Source organism: Engystomops pustulosus, chromosome 3 (genome assembly GCF_040894005.1).
Source record: "Engystomops pustulosus chromosome 3, aEngPut4.maternal, whole genome shotgun sequence".
NCBI lineage: Eukaryota > Metazoa > Chordata > Amphibia > Anura > Leptodactylidae > Engystomops > Engystomops pustulosus.
In genome coordinates, this window is record NC_092413.1 from 89,181,868 (window position 1) to 89,200,738 (window position 18,871).

General features: G+C 44.7%; 1 long non-coding RNA gene across 1 annotated transcript in view; it reads right to left on the minus strand.

The window, feature by feature from the left end:
• LOC140121598 (uncharacterized) overlaps positions 1-16,528 on the minus strand; it is a 30,073-nt gene extending 13,545 nt beyond the window's left edge. Inside the window, exons 1-2 of the long non-coding RNA XR_011854135.1 lie at positions 16,305-16,528; positions 16,154-16,205 (exon numbers count right to left, since the gene is read on the minus strand). This is a non-coding gene — a long non-coding RNA (uncharacterized lncRNA). The remainder of the gene's footprint in view (positions 1-16,153; positions 16,206-16,304) is intronic.
• Positions 16,529-18,871: the final 2,343 nt, after the last annotated feature.

Here is an 18,871-nt window from a genome sequence, read left to right on the forward strand (position 1 = left end):
CATCACTGCACATTACCCCACTGAGATGATGTCTTACCACAAAACTTGCCATAGTGGATGCACTGCCTAAGGCAGTGGAAGCAACTGACTACAGCCTAAGGCTGAATCTGTATGAATCCGTACAGGGCTGGCGCCAGCACAAGGCATACCTGCACAAATGTTTGGGTCACGGCCGGATCATAGGGAGGGCTCCCGGGGCTCGAGCCCCAGGGCCCCCACCACTTCGCTGTTAAAAGGGCCCCCACCAAATTGGGGCGATTCGGGCGGTCGCAATAAGTTCCCTTGCTCTGCTATAGACGATCAAATGTAAATAAAGATGGTGGCACCCTGCCGCTCGGTGATGTCGCAGAGTGGGACGTCACCGCGTGTGATGTCACCACGACGCGACTCACGGCGTGGCCTGCAGCAGGGCGCCGCCATCTTTGTTTACATCCAATCGACACCGTGAGGGAGGATAAGGACGGCGCGCATCGTGGGAACAATGGAAGGTGGGAACATATTCAGTATATTATCTAGGTCTGTATATAGTTATTATTGGAGGATTGTATATATTTATTATGTGTGTTTGGGGGATGTATATAGCAATAATAGCAATCTGCATATAGTTATTATAGAGGGAGGTGTATATAGTTGTTAGAGGGGGGTGTATATAGTTGTTATAGGGGGGTGTATATAGTTGTTATAGGGGGACTGTATAAAGTTGTTATAGGGGACTATATAGTTGTTGTGGGGGACTGTATACAGTTATTATAGGGGGGGTGTATATAGTTCTTATATGGGGACTGTATCTAGTTATTATAGAGGGACTGTATATCATTATTATATGGGGGACTGTATATAGTTATTATAAGGGGACTGTATATAATTATAGGGGGTCTCTATATAGTTATTATAGGGGTGTATATAGTTATTATAGGGGGCTGTATGTAGGTATTATAGGGGGGACCGTATGTAGTTGTCATATAGATGTATATAGTGATTGATCTGGAGCTGTATATAGTTATTGCTGGGGAGCTGTATATTGTGATTGCTGGAGGAGCTGTATATTGTGATTACTAGGGGAGCTGTATATAGTGAATACTGGGAGCTGTATATAGTGATTGCTGGGAGAGCTGTATACAGTGATTGCTGGGGGAGCTGTATACAGTGATTGCTGGGGGAGCTGTATACAGTGATTACTGGGGGAGCAGTATATAGTGATTACTGGGAGAGCTATATACAGTGATTTCCGGGAGAGCTGTATATAGTGATTGCCTGGGGAGCTGTATACAGTGATTACTGGGGGAGCTGTATATAGTGATTGCTGGGGGGAGCTGTATATAGTGATTGCTGGAGGAGCTGTATACAGTGATTGCTGGGGGAGCTGTATACAGTGATTGCTGGGGGAGCTGTATATAGTGATTGCTGGAGGAGCTGTATACAGTGATTGCTGGGGGAGCTGTATACAGTGATTGCTGGGGGAGCTGTATACAGTGATTGCTGGGGAGCGGTTTATAGTGATTGCTGGGGAGGTGTTTACAGTGATTTCTGGGGGGAGCTGTATATAGTGATTGCTGGAGGAGCTGTTTACAGTGATTGCTGGGGAGTAGTTTATAGTGATTGCTGGGGGAGCTGTATACAGTGATTGCTGGGGGAGCTGTATATAGTGATTGCTGGGGCGGCTGTATACAGTGATTGCTGGGGGAACTGTATACAGTGATTGCTGGGGGAGCTGTATATAGTGATTGCTGGGAGAGCTGTATACAGTGATTGCCGGGGGAGCTGTATATAGTGATTGCCTGGGGAGCTGTATACAGTGATTGCTGGGGAAGCTGTATATAGTGATTGCTGGGGGGAGCTGTATATAGTGATTGCTGGAATAACTGTATACAGTGATTGCTGGAGGAGCTGTATACAGTGATTGCTGGGGGAGCTGTATACAGTGATTGCTGGGGGAGCTGTATATAGTGACTGCTGGGGGGAGCTGTATATAGTGATTGCTGTAAGGAGCTGTATACAGTGATTGCTGGGGGAGCTGTATACAGTGATTGCTGGGGGAGCTGTATATAGTGATTACTGGGGGAGCTGTATATAGTGATTGCTGGGGGAGCTGTATATAATGATTGCTGGAGGAGCTGTATACAGTGATTGCTGGAGGAGCTGTATACAGTGATTGCTGGGGGAGCTGTATATAGTGATTACTGGGGGAGCTGTATATAGTGATTACTGGGGGAGCTGTATATAGTGATTGCTGGGGGGAGCTGTATATAGTGATTGCTGGAATAACTGTATACAGTGATTGCTGGAGGAGCTGTATACAGTGATTGCTGGGGGAGCTGTATACAGTGATTGCTGGGGGAGCTGTATATAGTGACTGCTGGGGGGAGCTGTATAAAGTGATTGCTGGAGGAGCTGTATACAGTGATTGCTGGGGGAGCTGTATACAGTGATTGCTGGGGGAGCTGTATACAGTGATTGCTGGGGGAGCTGTATATAGTGATTGCTGGGGGAGCTGTATATAATGATTGCTGGAGGAGCTGTATACAGTGATTGCTGGAGGAGCTGTATACAGTAATTGCTGGGGGAGTTGTATACAGTGATTGCTGGGGGAGCTCTATACAGTGATTGCTGGGGAGCGGTTTATAGTGATTGCTGGGGGAGGTGTATACAGTGATTGCTGGGGGAGCTGTATACAGTGAATGCTGGGGGGGGGGAGCTGTATATAGTGATTGCTGGAGGAGCTGTATACAGTGATTGCTGGGGGAGCTGTATACAGTGATTGCTGGGGAGTGGTTTATAGTGATTGCTGGGGGAGCTGTATACAGTGATTGCTGGGGGAGCTGTATATAGTGATTGCTGGGGTCGCTGTATACGTCGATTGCTGGGGGAACTGTATACAGTGATTGCTGGGGGAGCTGTATATAGTGATTGCTGGGAGAGCTGTATACAGTCATTGCTGGGGGAGCTGTATATAGTGATTGCCTGGGGAGCTGTATACAGTGATTGCCGGGGGAGCTGTATACAGTGATTGCTGGAATAGCTGTATACAGTGATTGCTGGAGAAGCTGTGTACAGTAATTGCTGGGGGAGCTGTATATAGTGATTGCTGGGGGGAGCTGTATAAAGTGATTGCTGAAGGAGCTGTATACAGTGATTGCTGGGGGAGCTGTATACAGTGATTGCTAGGGGAGCTGTATATAGTGATTGCTGGGGGAGCTGTATATAGTGATTTCTGGGGGGAGCTGTATATAGTGATTGCTGGAGGAGCTGTATACAGTGATTGCTGGGGGAGCTGTATACAGTGAATGCTGGGGGAGCTGTATATAGTGATTACTGGGGGAGCTGTATATAGTGATTGCTGGAGGAGCTGTATATAATGATTACTGGGGGAACTGTATATAGTGATTGCTGGAGAGCTGTATACAGTGATTGCTGGGGGAGCTGTATATAGTGATTGTCTGGGGAGCTGTATATAGTGATTGCTGGGGGGAGCTGTATACAGTGATTGCTGGGGGAGCTGTATATAGTGTTTGCTGGGGGAGCTGTATATTGTGATTGCTGGAATAGCTGTATACAGTGATTGCTGGAGGAGCTGTATACAGTGATTGCTGGGGGAGCTGTATATAGTGACTGCTGGGGGGAGCTGTATATAGTGATTGCTGGAGGAGCTGTATACAGTGATTGCTGGGGGAGCTGTATACAGTGATTGCTGGGGGAGCTGTATACAGTGATTGCTGGGGGGAGCTGTATATAGTGATTACTGAAGGAGCTGTATACAGTGATTGCTGGGGGAGCTGTATATAGTGATTGCTGGGGGGAGCTGTATATGATGATTGCTGGAGGAGCTGTATACAGTGATTGCTGGAGGAGCTGTATACAGTGATTGCTGGGGGAGCTGTATATAGAGATTACTGGGGGAGCTGTATATAGTGATTGCTGGGGGAGCAGTATAAAGTGATTGCTGGAGGAGCTGTATACAATGATTGCTGGGGGAGCTGTATACAGAGATTGCTGAGGGAGCTGTATGCAGTGATTGCTGGGGGAGCTGTACATAGTGATTGCTGGGGGGGCTGTATATAATGATTGCTGGAGGAGCTGTATACAGTGATTGCTGGAGGAGCTGTATACAGTGATTACTGGGGGAGCTGTATATAGTTATTACTGGGGGAGCTGTATATAGTGATTGCTGGAGGAGCTGTATACAGTGATTGCTGGGGGAGCTGTATACAGTGATTGTTGGGGAGCGGTTTATAGTGATTGCTGGGGGAGGTGTATACAGTGATTGCTGGGGGAGCTGTATACAGTGATTGCTGGGGGAGCTGTATATAGTGATTGCTGGGGGAGCTGTATATAATGATTGCTGGAGGAGCTGTATACAGTGATTGCTGGAGGAGCTGTATACAGTGATTGCTGGGGGAGCTGTATATAGTGATTACTGTGGGAGCTGTATATAGTGATTGCTGGAGGAGCTGTATACAGTGATTGCTGGGGGAGCTCTATACAGTGATTGCTGGGGAGCGGTTTATGGTGATTGCTGGAGGAGCTGTATACAGTGATTGCTGGGGGAGCTGTATACCGTGAATGCTGGGGGGGGGGGGGAGCTGTATACAGTGATTGCTGGAGGAGCTGTATACAGTGATTGCTGGGGGAGTTGTATACAGTGATTGCTGGAGAGTGGTTTATAGTGATTGCTGGGGGAGCTGTATACAGTGATTGCTGGGGGAGCTGTATATAGTGATTGCCTGGGGAGCTGTATACAGTGATTGCTGGGGGAGCTGTATATAGTGATTGCTGGGGGAGCTGTATATAGTGATTGCTGGGCAGCTGTATACAGTGATTGCTGGGGGAGCTTTATACAGTGATTGCTCGGGGAGCTGTATATAGTGATTGCTGGGGGAGCTGTATATAGTGATTGCTGGGGGAGCTGTATATAGTGATTGCTGGGGGAGCTGTATATAGTGATTGCTGGGGGAGCTGTATACAGTAATTGCTGGGAGAGCTGTATATAGTGATTGCTGGGAGAGCTGTATACAGTGATTGCCGGGGGAGCTGTATATAGTGATTGCCTGGGGAGCTGTATACTGTGATTGCCGGGGGAGCTGTATATAGTGATTGCTGGAATAGCTGTATACAGTGATTGCTGGAGGAGCTGTATACAGTGATTGCTGGGGGAGCTGTATATAGTGACTGCTGGGGGGAGCTGTATAAAGTGATTGCTGGAGGAGCTGTATACAGTGATTGCTGGGGGAGCTGTATACAGTGATTGCTGGGGGAGCTGTATATAGTGATTGCTGGGGGAGCTGTATATAGTTATTGCTGGAGGAGCTGTATACAGTGATTGCTGGAGGAGCTGTATACAGTGATTGCTGGGGGAGCTGTATATAGTGATTGCTGGGGGAACTGTATATAGTGATTGCTGGGGGAGCTGTATATAGTGATTACTGGGGGAGCTGTATATAGTGATTGCTGGGGGATCAGTATATAGTGATTGCTGGGGGAGCTGTATATAATGATTACTGGGGGAACTGTATATAGTGAATGCTGGGGGGAGCTGTATATAGTGATTGGTGGAGGAGCTGCATACAGTGATTGCTGGGCGAGCTGTATACAGTGATTGCTGGGGGAGCTGTATATAGTGATTGCCTGGGGAGCTGTATACAGTGATTGCTGGGGGAGCTGTATATAATGATTGCTGGAGGAGCTGTATACAGTGATTGCTGGGGGAGCTGTATATAGTGATTGCTGGGGGAGCTGTATATAGTGATTGCTGGGCAGCTGTATACAGTGATTGCTGGGGGAGCTGTATACAGTGATTGCTCGGGGAGCTGTATATAGTGATTGCTGGGGGAGCTGTATATAGTGATTGCCGGGGGAGCTGTATATAGTGATTGCTGGAATAGCTGTATACAGTGATTGCTGGAGGAGCTGTATACAGTGATTGCTGGAATAGCTGTATACAGTGATTGCTGGAGGAGTTGTATACAGTGATTGCTGGAGAGTGGTTTATAGTGATTGCTGGGGGAGCTGTATACAGTGATTGCTGGGGGAGCTGTATATAGTGATTGCCTGGGGAGCTGTATACAGTGATTGCTGGGGGAGCTGTATATAGTGATTGCTGGGGGAGCTGTATATAGTGATTGCTGGGCAGCTGTATACAGTGATTGCTGGGGGAGCTGTATACAGTGATTGCTCGGGGAGCTGTATATAGTGATTGCTGGGGGAGCTGTATACAGTTATTACTGGGGGAGCTGTATATAATGATTGCTGGGGGAGCTGTATATAGTGATTGCTGGGGGAGCTGTATATAGTGATTGCTGGGGGAGCTGTATATAGTGATTGCTGGGGGAGCTGTATACAGTAATTGCTGGGGGAGCTGTATATAGTGATTGCTGGGAGAGCTGTATACAGTGATTGCCGGGGGAGCTGTATATAGTGATTGCCTGGGGAGCTGTATACAGTGATTGCCGGGGGAGCTGTATATAGTGATTGCTGGAATAGCTGTATACAGTGATTGCTGGAGGAGCTGTATACAGTGATTGCTGGGGGAGCTGTATATAGTGACTGCTGGGGGGAGCTGTATAAAGTGATTGCTGGAGGAGCTGTATACAGTGATTGCTGGGGGAGCTGTATATAGTGATTGCTGGGGGAGCTGTATATAGTTATTGCTGGAGGAGCTGTATACAGTGATTGCTGGAGGAGCTGTACACAGTGATTGCTGGGGGAGCTGTATATAGTGATTACTGGGGGAGCTGTATATAGTGATTGCTGGGGGATCAGTATATAGTGATTGCTGGGGGAGCTGTATATAATGATTACTGGGGGAACTGTATATAGTGATTGCTGGGGAGCTGTATACAGTGAATGCTGGGGGGAGCTGTATATACTGATTGGTGGAGGAGCTGCATACAGTGATTGCTGGGGGAGCTGTATACAGTGATTGCTGGGGGAGCTGTATATAGTGATTGCCTGGGGAGCTGTATACAGTGATTGCTGGGGGAGCTGTATATAATGATTGCTGGAGGAGCTGTATACAGTGATTGCTGGGGGAGCTGTATATAGTGATTGCTGGGGGAGCTGTATATAGTGATTGCTGGGCAGCTGTATACAGTGATTGCTGGGGGAGCTGTATACAGTGATTGCTCGGGGAGCTGTATATAGTGATTGCTGGGGGAGCTGTATATAGTGATTGCCGGGGGAGCTGTATATAGTGATTGCTGGAATAGCTGTATACAGTGATTGCTGGAGGAGCTGTATACAGTAATTGCTGGGGGAGCTGTATATAGTGACTGCTGGGGGGAGCTGTATAAAGTGATTGCCGGAGGAGCTGTATACAGTGATTGCTGGGGGAGCTGTATACAGTGATTGCTGGGGGAGCTGTATATAGTGATTGCTGGGGGAGCTGTATATAGTGATTGCTGGAGGAGCTGTATACAGTGATTGCTGGAGGAGCTGTATACAGTGATTGCTGGGGGAGCTGTATATAGTGATTACTGGGGGAGCTGTATATAGTGATTGCTGGGGGATCAGTATATAGTGATTGCTGGGGGAGCTGTATATAATGATTACTGGGGGAACTGTATATAGTGATTGCTGGGGAGCTGTATACAGTGAATGCTGGGGGGAGCTGTATATAGTGATTGGTGGAGGAGCTGCATACAGTGATTGCTGGGGGAGCTGTATACAGTGATTGCTGGGGGAGCTGTATATAGTGATTGCTGGTGGAGCAGTATATAGTGATTGCCTGGGGAGCTGTATACAGTGATTGCTGGGGGAGCTGTATATAGTGATTGCTGGGGGAGCTGTATATAGTGATTGCTGGGCAGCTGTATACAGTGATTGCTGGGCAGCTGTATACAGTGATTGCTGGGGGAGCTGTATACAGTGATTGCTCGGGGAGCTGTATATAGTGATTGCTGGGGGAGCTGTATACAGTGATTACTGGGGGAGCTGTATATAGTGATTGCTGGGGGAGCTGTATATAGTGATTGCTGGGGGAGCTGTATATAGTGATTGCTGGGGGAGCTGTATATAGTGATTGCTGGGGGAGCTTTATACAGTAATTGCTGGGGGAGCTTTATATAGTGATTGCTGGGAGAGCTGTATACAGTGATTGCCGGGGGAGCTGTATATAGTGATTGCCTGGGGAGCTGTATACAGTGATTGCCGGGGGAGCTGTATATAGTGATTGCTGGAATAGCTGTATACAGTGATTGCTGGAGGAGCTGTATACAGTGATTGCTGGGGGAGCTGTATATAGTGACTGCTGGGGGAAGCTGTATAAAGTGATTGCTGGAGGAGCTGTATACAGTGATTGCTGGGGGAGCTGTATACAGTGATTGCTGGGGGAGCTGTATATAGTGATTGCTGGGGGAGCTGTATATAGTGATTGCTGGAGGAGCTGTATACAGGGATTGCTGGAGGAGCTGTATACAGTGATTGCTGGGGGAGCTGTATATAGTGATTACTGGGGGAGCTGTATATAGTGATTGCTGGGGGATCAGTATATAGTGATTGCTGGGGGAGCTGTATATAATGATTACTGGGGGAACTGTATATAGTGATTGCTGGGGAGCTGTATACAGTGAATGCTGGGGGGAGCTGTATATAGTGATTGCTGGAGGAGCTGTATATAGTGATTGCTGGTGGAGCTGTATATAGTGATTGCTGGCGGAGCTGTATATAGTGGTTGCTGGGGGAGCTGTATACAGTGATTGCTGGGGAGCTGTATACAGTGAATGCTGGGGGGAGCTGTATATAGTGATTGCTGGAGGAAATGTATACAGTGATTGCTGGGGGAGCTGTATACAGTGATTGCTGGGGAGTGGTTTATAGTGATTGCTGGGGGAGCTGTATACAGTGATTGCTGGGGGAGCTGTATACAGTGATTGCTGGGGCGGCTGTATACAGTCTTTGCTGGGGGAACTGTATACAGTGATTGCTGGGGAGCTGTATTTAGTGATTGCCTGGGGAGCTGTATACAGTGATTGCTGGGGGAGCTGTATACAGTGATTACTGGGGGAGCTGTATATAGTGATTGCTGGGGGGAGCTGTATACAGTGATTGCTGGGGGAGCTGTATATAGTGATTGCTGGGGGGAGCTGTATACAGTGATTGCTGGGGGAGCTGTATATAGTGATTGCTGGGGGAGCTGTATATTGTGATTGCTGGAATAGCTGTATACAGTGATTGCTGGAGGAGCTGTATATAGTGATTGCTGGGGGAGCTGTATATAGTGATTGCTGGGAGAGCTATATATAGTGATTGCTCGGGGAGCTGTATATAGTGATTGCTGGGGGAGCTGTATATAGTGACTGCTGGGGGGAGCTGTATAAAGTGATTGCTGGAGGAGCTGTATACAGTGATTGCTGGAGGAGCTGTATACAGTGATTGCTGGGGGAGCTGTATATAGTGATTTCTGGGGGAGCTGTATATATTGATTGCTGGGGGAGCTGTATATAGTGATTGCTGGGGGAGCTGTATATAGTGATTACTGGGGGAGCTGTATATAGTGATTGCTGGGGGAGCAGTATATAGTGATTGCTGGGGGGCGGTATATAGCCATTGTTGTTCCCCATGTACTACATTCAATGGGGGCCTCCACCATATTTTGAGCTCAGGGGCCCCCACCAAGCTTAATGCGGCCCTGGTTTGGGTCTCAAACTTCCGTGGGTGCCCACAAACCTGATTATCAATATTTAACCCCTTAGCGCTCTGCGCCGTAGCTGTACTGCGCTGAGTCCCGCGATTAGCGCTCAGCGCAGTACAGCTACCGCGCAGAGCCGATGCCGGTTCAGCGCTGTATAGCAGCCGAACCGGCATCGTTAGCCGCGGGATTTCAGCGGTAATTTACCGCTGACATCCCCGGCTAACACCTGCGGTCGGAGTGGGCTCCGATCGCGGGTGTTTAACCCGTTAAATGCCGCGGTCAACGCGACCGCGGCATTTAACCTGCCTTCTGGGGGTCTTTACCCCACGATCGCCCCCCCCACACCGTTTTCGGGGGGGGCGATCGCTGTTTTGGCTCCTCTGGGGTCCGATCGGGACCCCAGAAAAGCCTGGAGGGTTTACCTTTAAGATGGCGTCTGTGACGTCATCTTAAAGGCAAAGTGTCAGCCTATGCATCTGCATAGGCTGGCACTGATAATACCCTGCAATACATTAGTATTGCAGAGTATTATCAAGAACAAGCAATCAGATGATTGCTTGTTCATATCCCATGGTGGATCATGTAAAAAATGTACAAAATAATGTTTTTCAATAAAAAATTACTTTATAAATCACTAAAAATGCCCATAAGCCCCAAAACATATAAAGAGACATATAACGCTCAAAAAAGTCTAAATCACAAACCCCACATATATAGTATCACCGCGTCCGTAACAATCCAAAGAATAAAACTAAATAACTATTGAACCCATATGATGAACGCCGTAAAAAAAAAACCGCCAAAAACCCGCCAAAAATTATGATTTTTACCTATTATATCCCACTAAAAATGCAATAAAAAGTGACCAACAAAACATATGTACTCCAGAATGATATTGTTGTAAAGAACAACATGTCCCGCAAAAAACAAGCCATCAACCAGCTCTGTAGCCAAAAACGTAACAATGTTATGCCACTTGGAAGACGGCGATGCAAAAATGATAGATTTTTCCCCACATTAGGGTTTTATTTGGCAAATTTAGTAAAACATAAGAAAAAATATTCATGTCTGGTATCCCCGTAATCGTATCGACCCATAGAATAAAGATAACAGGATTATTAGGCTATACGGTGAACACGAAAAAAAAAAAAGTAAAAAATCCAGTACAGAATTGATGCTTTTCTACTCATGACCTCAAAAAAAGTTGATAGGTGATACCAGCCCCAAAATGGTAACACTGGAAAAAGCATCTCGTCCCGCAAAAAAAAATGCCATCACATGACCCCAATAACGGAAAAGCGAAAATTTTATAGCCTTCAAAAGGGGGCAACCAGAAAACTAAAATCCTGGCAGCTGCAGGGTGCTCCTTCCCTTCTGTGCCTCGCTGTGCCCCCATAACACAAGTAATGTCCACGTGTGGGGGGTCGCTGCACTCAGGAGAAATTGTAGAACAAATTTTATGGTGAGTTTTCTCTTTTTATCTTTTGGAAATGTGTAAATTTTAGGGCTAAATGAACGTATAACCGACAAAATTTGACCATTCTAAGATCTCAAGGGGTTAACAATCTTTGTAAATGCTGTTTCTGATAGCTTGAGGGGTGCAGATTTGAAAATGGGTTGGTTATATAGGGGGTTTTGTTGCTAAATATGTAAAATTTGATTTCAAACAGTATTTATCCCCAAAATAGTCAATTCCGAAAATACGGAAAATCGCTATTCGATTTGTAGGCCGCGTGACGTCAAAATAAATTATCCAAACATTTCAAAAATTATGAAAATGTAAAGTAGACAAATGGGAAATGTTATTCTGCAAGTTATTTAGGTGGTAAATTTATCTGCCTGAAAACGCAGTGATTTTGAATTTCGAAAATGGCAAATTTTTCTAAAAATTCATCATTTTTTTCTTTTTTTTGTAAATAAACGCAAAACTTATCATCCAAAATTTACCGCTAAAATGAAGTACAACATGTGGGGAAAAAACAATCTCAGAATCGCTTTGATAAGTAACAGTGTTCAAAAGTTATTACCACAGGAAGAGACACTGGTCAAATTTCAAAAAAAAGTTGCGAGCCTTAACCTGCAAACAGGCTGCGTTAATGTAAGCAAGTTGGGCTGTAAATCATGAAAATATGATGGGGTTGTGTGTAATATAACTTATAAAGGAGCTGTATATAATGGAACCATGTGGGGGCTGCATCTAATATAATCATGTGGGGATTATAAACTATGGAAATTTTAGGGAACAAGGGACTGTTTTAGTTTCTTTATTTTTAATGCCAAAAAGTGAGTTCACTGCAATGTAGCCCACTGAGGCTCTGTCACCCAGGGGCCTACTGAAGTCTGCAGCTGGCCCTGAACCCATATAAACGTGATGATTCTCATCCATATGTGCAACTATGTCACTGTATCCATACCATATCCTTAAAAAATATGGTGGTCTGGGAAATCATGGATGGCTGTCAATGCCCTGGCAAAAATCCACACAACCGCCCGCTGCACATCGTAAGTGGAATTACGGGATTCACAAGAACGCCGCAGAGTGAGCGACACATGGAGAACCTGAAGACATTACCTGCCTACTTCATTGTCCATTGGGTATAAGGTACTGTTTTTTCCTTGGAAGTGCCAGTATATCGTTATTGAATATTGAAAGACGTGGATGCAGAGGGAAAAACTCCTTTAGACATTGCTAATTACATATTAGCATGTATCTTTTAATGAACCATATGAATATGAATTATGCTTATTTCTGGAATAAACCTTTAATATTTTTTAACAATGATTTTAATGATTTTGTAGTTTTATAAGGTTTTTATTAGATTTTAAAAAATTAAATCCTTCTGAACAAAAAAAAATGTCTGTTTTGCCATACTCTGATTCCAATAACTACAACTTTTTGATCACTTTTTATCAAAAATTCGTGTTGCAAAATGACAAAAAATTTATATTTTTTATTACGGGGCTCACTGCTGGAAACAATTATTTTTAGATTTAGAATTTTGGAATGTGGCCATACCTAACATGTTTGTTTATTTATTATTATTTGCGTTCAAAGGAAAAGCAGTGATTTGAACTTTTAGTTTTTTAATTTAAAAAAAAAAACTATTTTACTATATATCAAGGCCCTCTAGGGGCATGTGTAAAATCAGTGGGTCTGTGAAAGGACATCATAGCATAGCAACCATTCAGCACCTTCTGATGAGGTTATGGGGGAAGGTGCTGACTGGATCCAAGATAGCGGAGCCCATGCGCCGCCATCATTTAAGTGACACTTAATGCAGATGACTCCCATTGTGTATGGAGCAGCATGGTGATAAACAATGAGAATTGAGTGCAGAATTATGAACTCATGAGCTTTTTCCAGCTACAACTGTTCTGTGCAGATTAGCCTTCAAAAAAATTTAGGTTCCTTACTCCATAACACTCCACAGCATGACTTGCTGCATGATTATTTATATATTGCCAAGCAACAGGCACAACATTATTGCCGAGTTTTCATCACGTGATTGGTCATATGACTTCAAACCTGTTGCCGGACAACAAGAAGCCAGACGTAGGAACGGAATATGGCATTACATCGTAAAGAGATAAGGACATTATACGATGGACTTTGTCATTTGATGGTAATTACTGATGACTTAGGATACTGTGTAATTTTCACCTTTGGGCTGCCGGTAATTTCACATGCATAAATGCAGTTGCTGATAGGCCATTCACCTTTTTATGGGCATGAATGGAAATGACCCGTTGTTAGAGGGAGGGAGTGGTGAATACACCTATATAAGAAAATGTATTTCTTTGCATTTTAGCCACGACTAAGGACAGGTAGTCTGTCCGAAACGCGTAGGCAATTGTCATCTTTCTGAGTGGAATTTTTGTATTGCTATATATGCTTTAAATAAAGAAGAAATCATCAGAGTCAGGATCTTAGCCAGTACTACAGCACCTGCTTCTGTAGCTAGTAGTCACAGTGCCTGCTACCAGTAGTTAAATCACAGCACCTACCCCCGAGCAGCCAGTAGTCAGTGTGCCTGTCCCCTTTAGCCAGTAGTCAGTGTACTAGTCCCCATTAGCCAGTAGTCAGTCTGTCAATTCCCATTAGCCAATAGACAGAGTGCCTGCCCCCATTAGCCAGTAATCACAGTGCTTGCCCCTAGTAGCCAAAAGTTCATAAAGCCTCAGAAGGAATAACAGAGGATTGGTAAAAACACAAAATTGTCATATTATAGGAAATGTGTTAGTACTATGGTGTCATAAATGATCAGATGGCTGGAACGATGGTTTGCACAACAGATGATCAATGGAAGGGAGTGCATCCTAATTGTGAAAGACAATATAATGGATAAAAAGGCAAATCAGATAATGAATGAAAGCCTAAATGTGAAAATATAATTGTCTCTTCCAATAAACATGAAGCTTCACTAATTGACTACAAGTTCTAGCTACAAAGTGTGTGGAGTTCAGCACGTAGCCCTTCTCCCAGCCCTGCAAACCTCATTAATTATTTTCATTAGGATGTGTTTTTGACAAAGGTCTAGTACAAGTCCTGTATTATAATTCTCACCTATCTACTGAACAAAATGGCACTTCAAAGAACCCTCTAACAAAGTTCTATACTGTATGTAGCAGATCTGGCCAAATTTCTGGAGTTAGGTTAGTAAATATTACAGGCGCCTTTTATTTCACATGGAAAGAAATGTGGCTATGCACCGCACAGATACATAGGCATTTTCGGGTCATGTTATATGTTGTCACCTTACTTGTCATCAAAGCATTTCACACAGTGAGACACCAATTAAAGAAATCATATAGTCTGACTTTTTACTATAAAACTGGATTGGGTTTAAATCACTGCCAGTTCGAGGGGAAAGGTTTTCATGAAGTCGACACATTTTAGCTTAATTGGAAGAATTAGTCCGGATACAATGAAGACAGCTAACAGTATGAGTTATTCCAGACACAGTACTGTAAAAAACACCCCTACTGTACAGTAACACAGGCAGGTCAGGCTGTTCTGGGAATCTATGGACTGAAGAATTCAATTACCAGCTTCCATAGAAGATTCATTTATTGTAATTAGTCAAATGTAAAAAAAATGTTGTAAAATACATTGTTAAAACAAATGAAAGGAAACAATGTGCCAAATTAATCAGAGGAAAATGACTTGAATTTTGGCTAGAAGCTCACAATAATGCACACATGAAGCCCGAGGAAGGGAAACTTTAAAATTATTCTAGTTCTGGGGGACATTACCAGAGCCCATGGGTTCTGTAGATTCACAGGCTGTTGCACTGTGCAGGAGCACTTCTCCCTTCTACTTAGCAATGATACTTTTTCTGCTGTGGGAGCAGAGGCGGAGGGGAGCCAGTGTAAGAGACTGTGAAGTGACAGAAGGACTCTGGTAACATCGCTAGGAGCCCTTCAGACTCAATAGCATAGTTGATTTTAGAAGGAAGGAGGCCATGGATAACAAATGTAATACGATTACCACAGTCACAGTGCCTTGATCTATGAGTAAGTGACCCTTGTTTATCATGCTTGATTTTGATAGTAGATTTCATTAACCAATAAAACCCTCCTGGATTTCTAATGATTTCAGCTAGGTCTCCACCATATAGTGCTATATGTTTTCTTAAAGGTTGGTGCTAATAAAGGCTCTATTCTCACCAAAAGGGGGAGAGGATGAAAATACCATATAGACCTCTTTTTTAATTCTATGCAGGCACACAGGCTGGCCTGCACTCCATTAATTATTATAATACTCAAGCTAATGTAAAATGTCACTCTAGTTGTAACTCATTTCTATCTCTTGTTTAAAGACTTGGCCGAGAGTTACCACTCGACTGTGGTGGGCTGGGTAGAGCTCTTCCAATGTAAAGGTATTACAGTATGTGCAGCTGGCACAGGATAAAGAGGGGAAAAATGGAGTCTCGTCACTACGCTGCTACATTGAATGAATCCAAACCGGTCGTTGATCACAATTAATTGGTAAAAAATTCAGACAATGGAACTACATGTTTCAGGAGTGAAACAATCACTATATAAGTTTCTAAAAATCTCTAAAAAATTATAACAATTAAAATAATCAAAATTCTCATAACAATAAAATTATCATAATGATAGCAATTGTACTATACATTTAGGGTACATCATAATATTTTTTTTTGTACTGTGTAGTCACAATTACATTAATAATATATCTATATTTATAGCATCTTGTAGTGTTCTATAACATTCTGTAGCATTTGCATTATTGCTAGATCATCATTAATAACTGTAAAATAAGAAAGGGGAGGAGGAAACAGGAAAAGCAAGTGACAAAATACCGAGGATTGTAAGACAAATTCATGTATAATAAACAGTCTGTGTTAATGAATTAACAATTGGTATTTACATATAAAAATGAAGTAAATACCTAAATTATCCTTGAGCCATCTCTAGTGGACAGGTGCAGTATACTCATAGTACCACCTACATAAAAAGGAGTAATCACCCTGATGTGTGTGGACTATTAGAAGTTGTTCTTACCGTGATCAATTTGGTGGAGAGGTTCTGCCGGTGTTTATATAGCAGTAGCTTGCTGAAGGGGAATAACATGATTCAGATTACTATTAGATCACTAATTATTAATATGGGAGCGGTGTTCTGTTGTTTGTACTGTGAATTGAATATAACTCACCCAGAGTGAACAGGCACTCCGTGTTTAGATCTAAAGACGTCTGTCGTCTTTCCAAACAGGGGCGCGCTCGCTTTCAGCTTGTTTCTTTGTCCAGACACATCACCTCATTACTCCTATGAGCTGTGGTGTTGTGTGCATGCTGTAATGTGACTAACTTTTGCATCCAAAAAACTTCACGTCTCTTGAGTTTATTGAAACGGTCAGATGAGGTGTCTGGAATACAATCTATCAGTGTGATACCTGTTTTTACTTTTCCCTCTGGATGGTCCAAAGAAGTGTGTTTGGATAGACCATGTTTCAAAAACTTCAAAAACCTATGGTTATTCAAAACATTGTGTAATGGTCCATCCAGGGCCGTATCAAGGTTGGTGGGAGCCCCTGGGCGCAAAATATGGTGGGGGCCCCCATCGAATGTAGTCCAGACAAGGAACAGCAATCCCTACATACCACTCCCCAGCAACCGCTGTATACAGCTCCCCCAGCAAGCGATGTATACAGCTCCCCCCGCAATCACTATATACAGCTCCCCCAGCAATCACTATATACAGCCCCCCAGCAATCACTGTATACAGCTCCCCCAGCAATCACTATATACAGCTCCCCCAGCAATCACTGTATACAGCCCCCAGCAATCACTATATACTGCTCCCCCAGCAACCACTATATACAGCTCCCCCAGCAACCACTATATACAGCTCCTCCAGCAATCACTATATACTGCTCCCCCAGCAATCACTATATACAGCTCCCCCAGCAATCAGTGTATACAGCTCCCCCAGCAATCGCTGTATACAGCTCCCCCAGCAACCGCTGTATACAGCTCCCCCAGCAACCGCTGTATACAGCTCCCCCAGCAACCGCTGTATACAGCTCCCCCAGCAACCGCTGTATACAGCTCCCCCAGCAACCGCTGTATACAGCTCCCCCAGCAACCGCTGTATACAGCTCCCCCAGCAACCGCTGTATACAGCTCCCCCAGCAATCACTGTATACAGCCCCCAGCAATCACTATATACTGCTCCCCCAGCAACCACTATATACAGCTCCCCCAGCAACCACTATATACAGCTCCCCCAGCAATCACTATATACAGCTCCCCCAGCAACCACTATATACAGCTCCCCCAGCAATCACTATATACAGCTCCCCCAGCAATCACTATATACAGCTCCCCCAGCAATCACTATATACAGCTCCCCCAGCAACCACTATATACAGCTCCCCCAGCAATCACTATATACAGCTCCCCCAGCAATCACTATATACAGCTCCCCCAGCAATCACTGTATACAGCTCCCCCAGCAATCACTGTATACAGCTCCCCCAGCAATCACTGTATACAGCTCCCCCAGCAATCACTGTATACAGCTCCCCCAGCAATCACTGTATACAGCTCCCCCAGCAATCACTATATACAGCTCCCCCAGCAATCACTGTATACAGCTCCCCCAGCAATCACTATATACAGCTCCCCCAGCAACCACTGTATACAGCTCCCCCAGCAATCACTATATACAGCTCCCCCAGCAACCACTGTATACAGCTCCCCCAGCAACCACTGTATACAGCTCCCCCAGCAATCACTATACACAGCTCCCCCAGCAATCACTGTATACAGCTCCCCCAGCAATCACTATATACAGCTCCCCCAGCAATCACTATATACAGCTCCCCCAGCAATCACTGTATACAGCTCCCCCAGCAATCACTATATACAGCTCCCCCAGCAATCACTATATACAGCTCCCCCAGCAATCACTATATACAACTCCCCCAGCAATCACTGTATACAGCTCCCCCAGCAATCACTATATACAGCTCCCCCAGCAATCACTATATACAGCTCCCTCAGCAATCACTGTTTACAGCTCCCCCAGCAATCACTATATACAGCTCCCCCAGCAATCACTATATACAGCTCCTCCAGCAACCACTGTATACAGCTCCCCAGCAATCACTATATACAGCTCCCCCAGCAACCACTGTATACAGCTCCCCCAGCAACCACTGTATACAGCTCCCCTTGCAATCACTATATACAGCTCCCCCAGCAATCACTATATACAGTTCCCCCAGCAATCACTATATACAGCTCCCCCAGCAATCACTATATACAGCTCCCTCAGCAATCACTGTTTACAGCTCCCCCAGCAATCACTATATACAGCTCCCCCAGCAATCACTATATACAGCTCCTCCAGCAACCACTGTATACAGCTCCCCAGCAATCACTATATACAGCTCCCCCAGCAACCACTGTATACAGCTCCCCCAGCAACCACTGTATACAGCTCCCCCAGCAATCACTGTATACAGCTCCCCAGCAATCACTATATACAGCTCCCCAAGCAACCTTTCTTGATGGTGCTTGGCAAGACCAAGAGTAGTGCCAACTGAGGAGAGGCCTGTACCGATTTACCAGTAGCCGTCTTATAAGTATTGAACTTATTTGAATTAGAAAGTTTGATATTGTTCAGGGAATATAGCTCTTCTTACTATGGTGGAGCATGTAGATCTAATAATATTATGTATACTTGGTTGCTATTTTGATCTCTGTCATGCTTGGT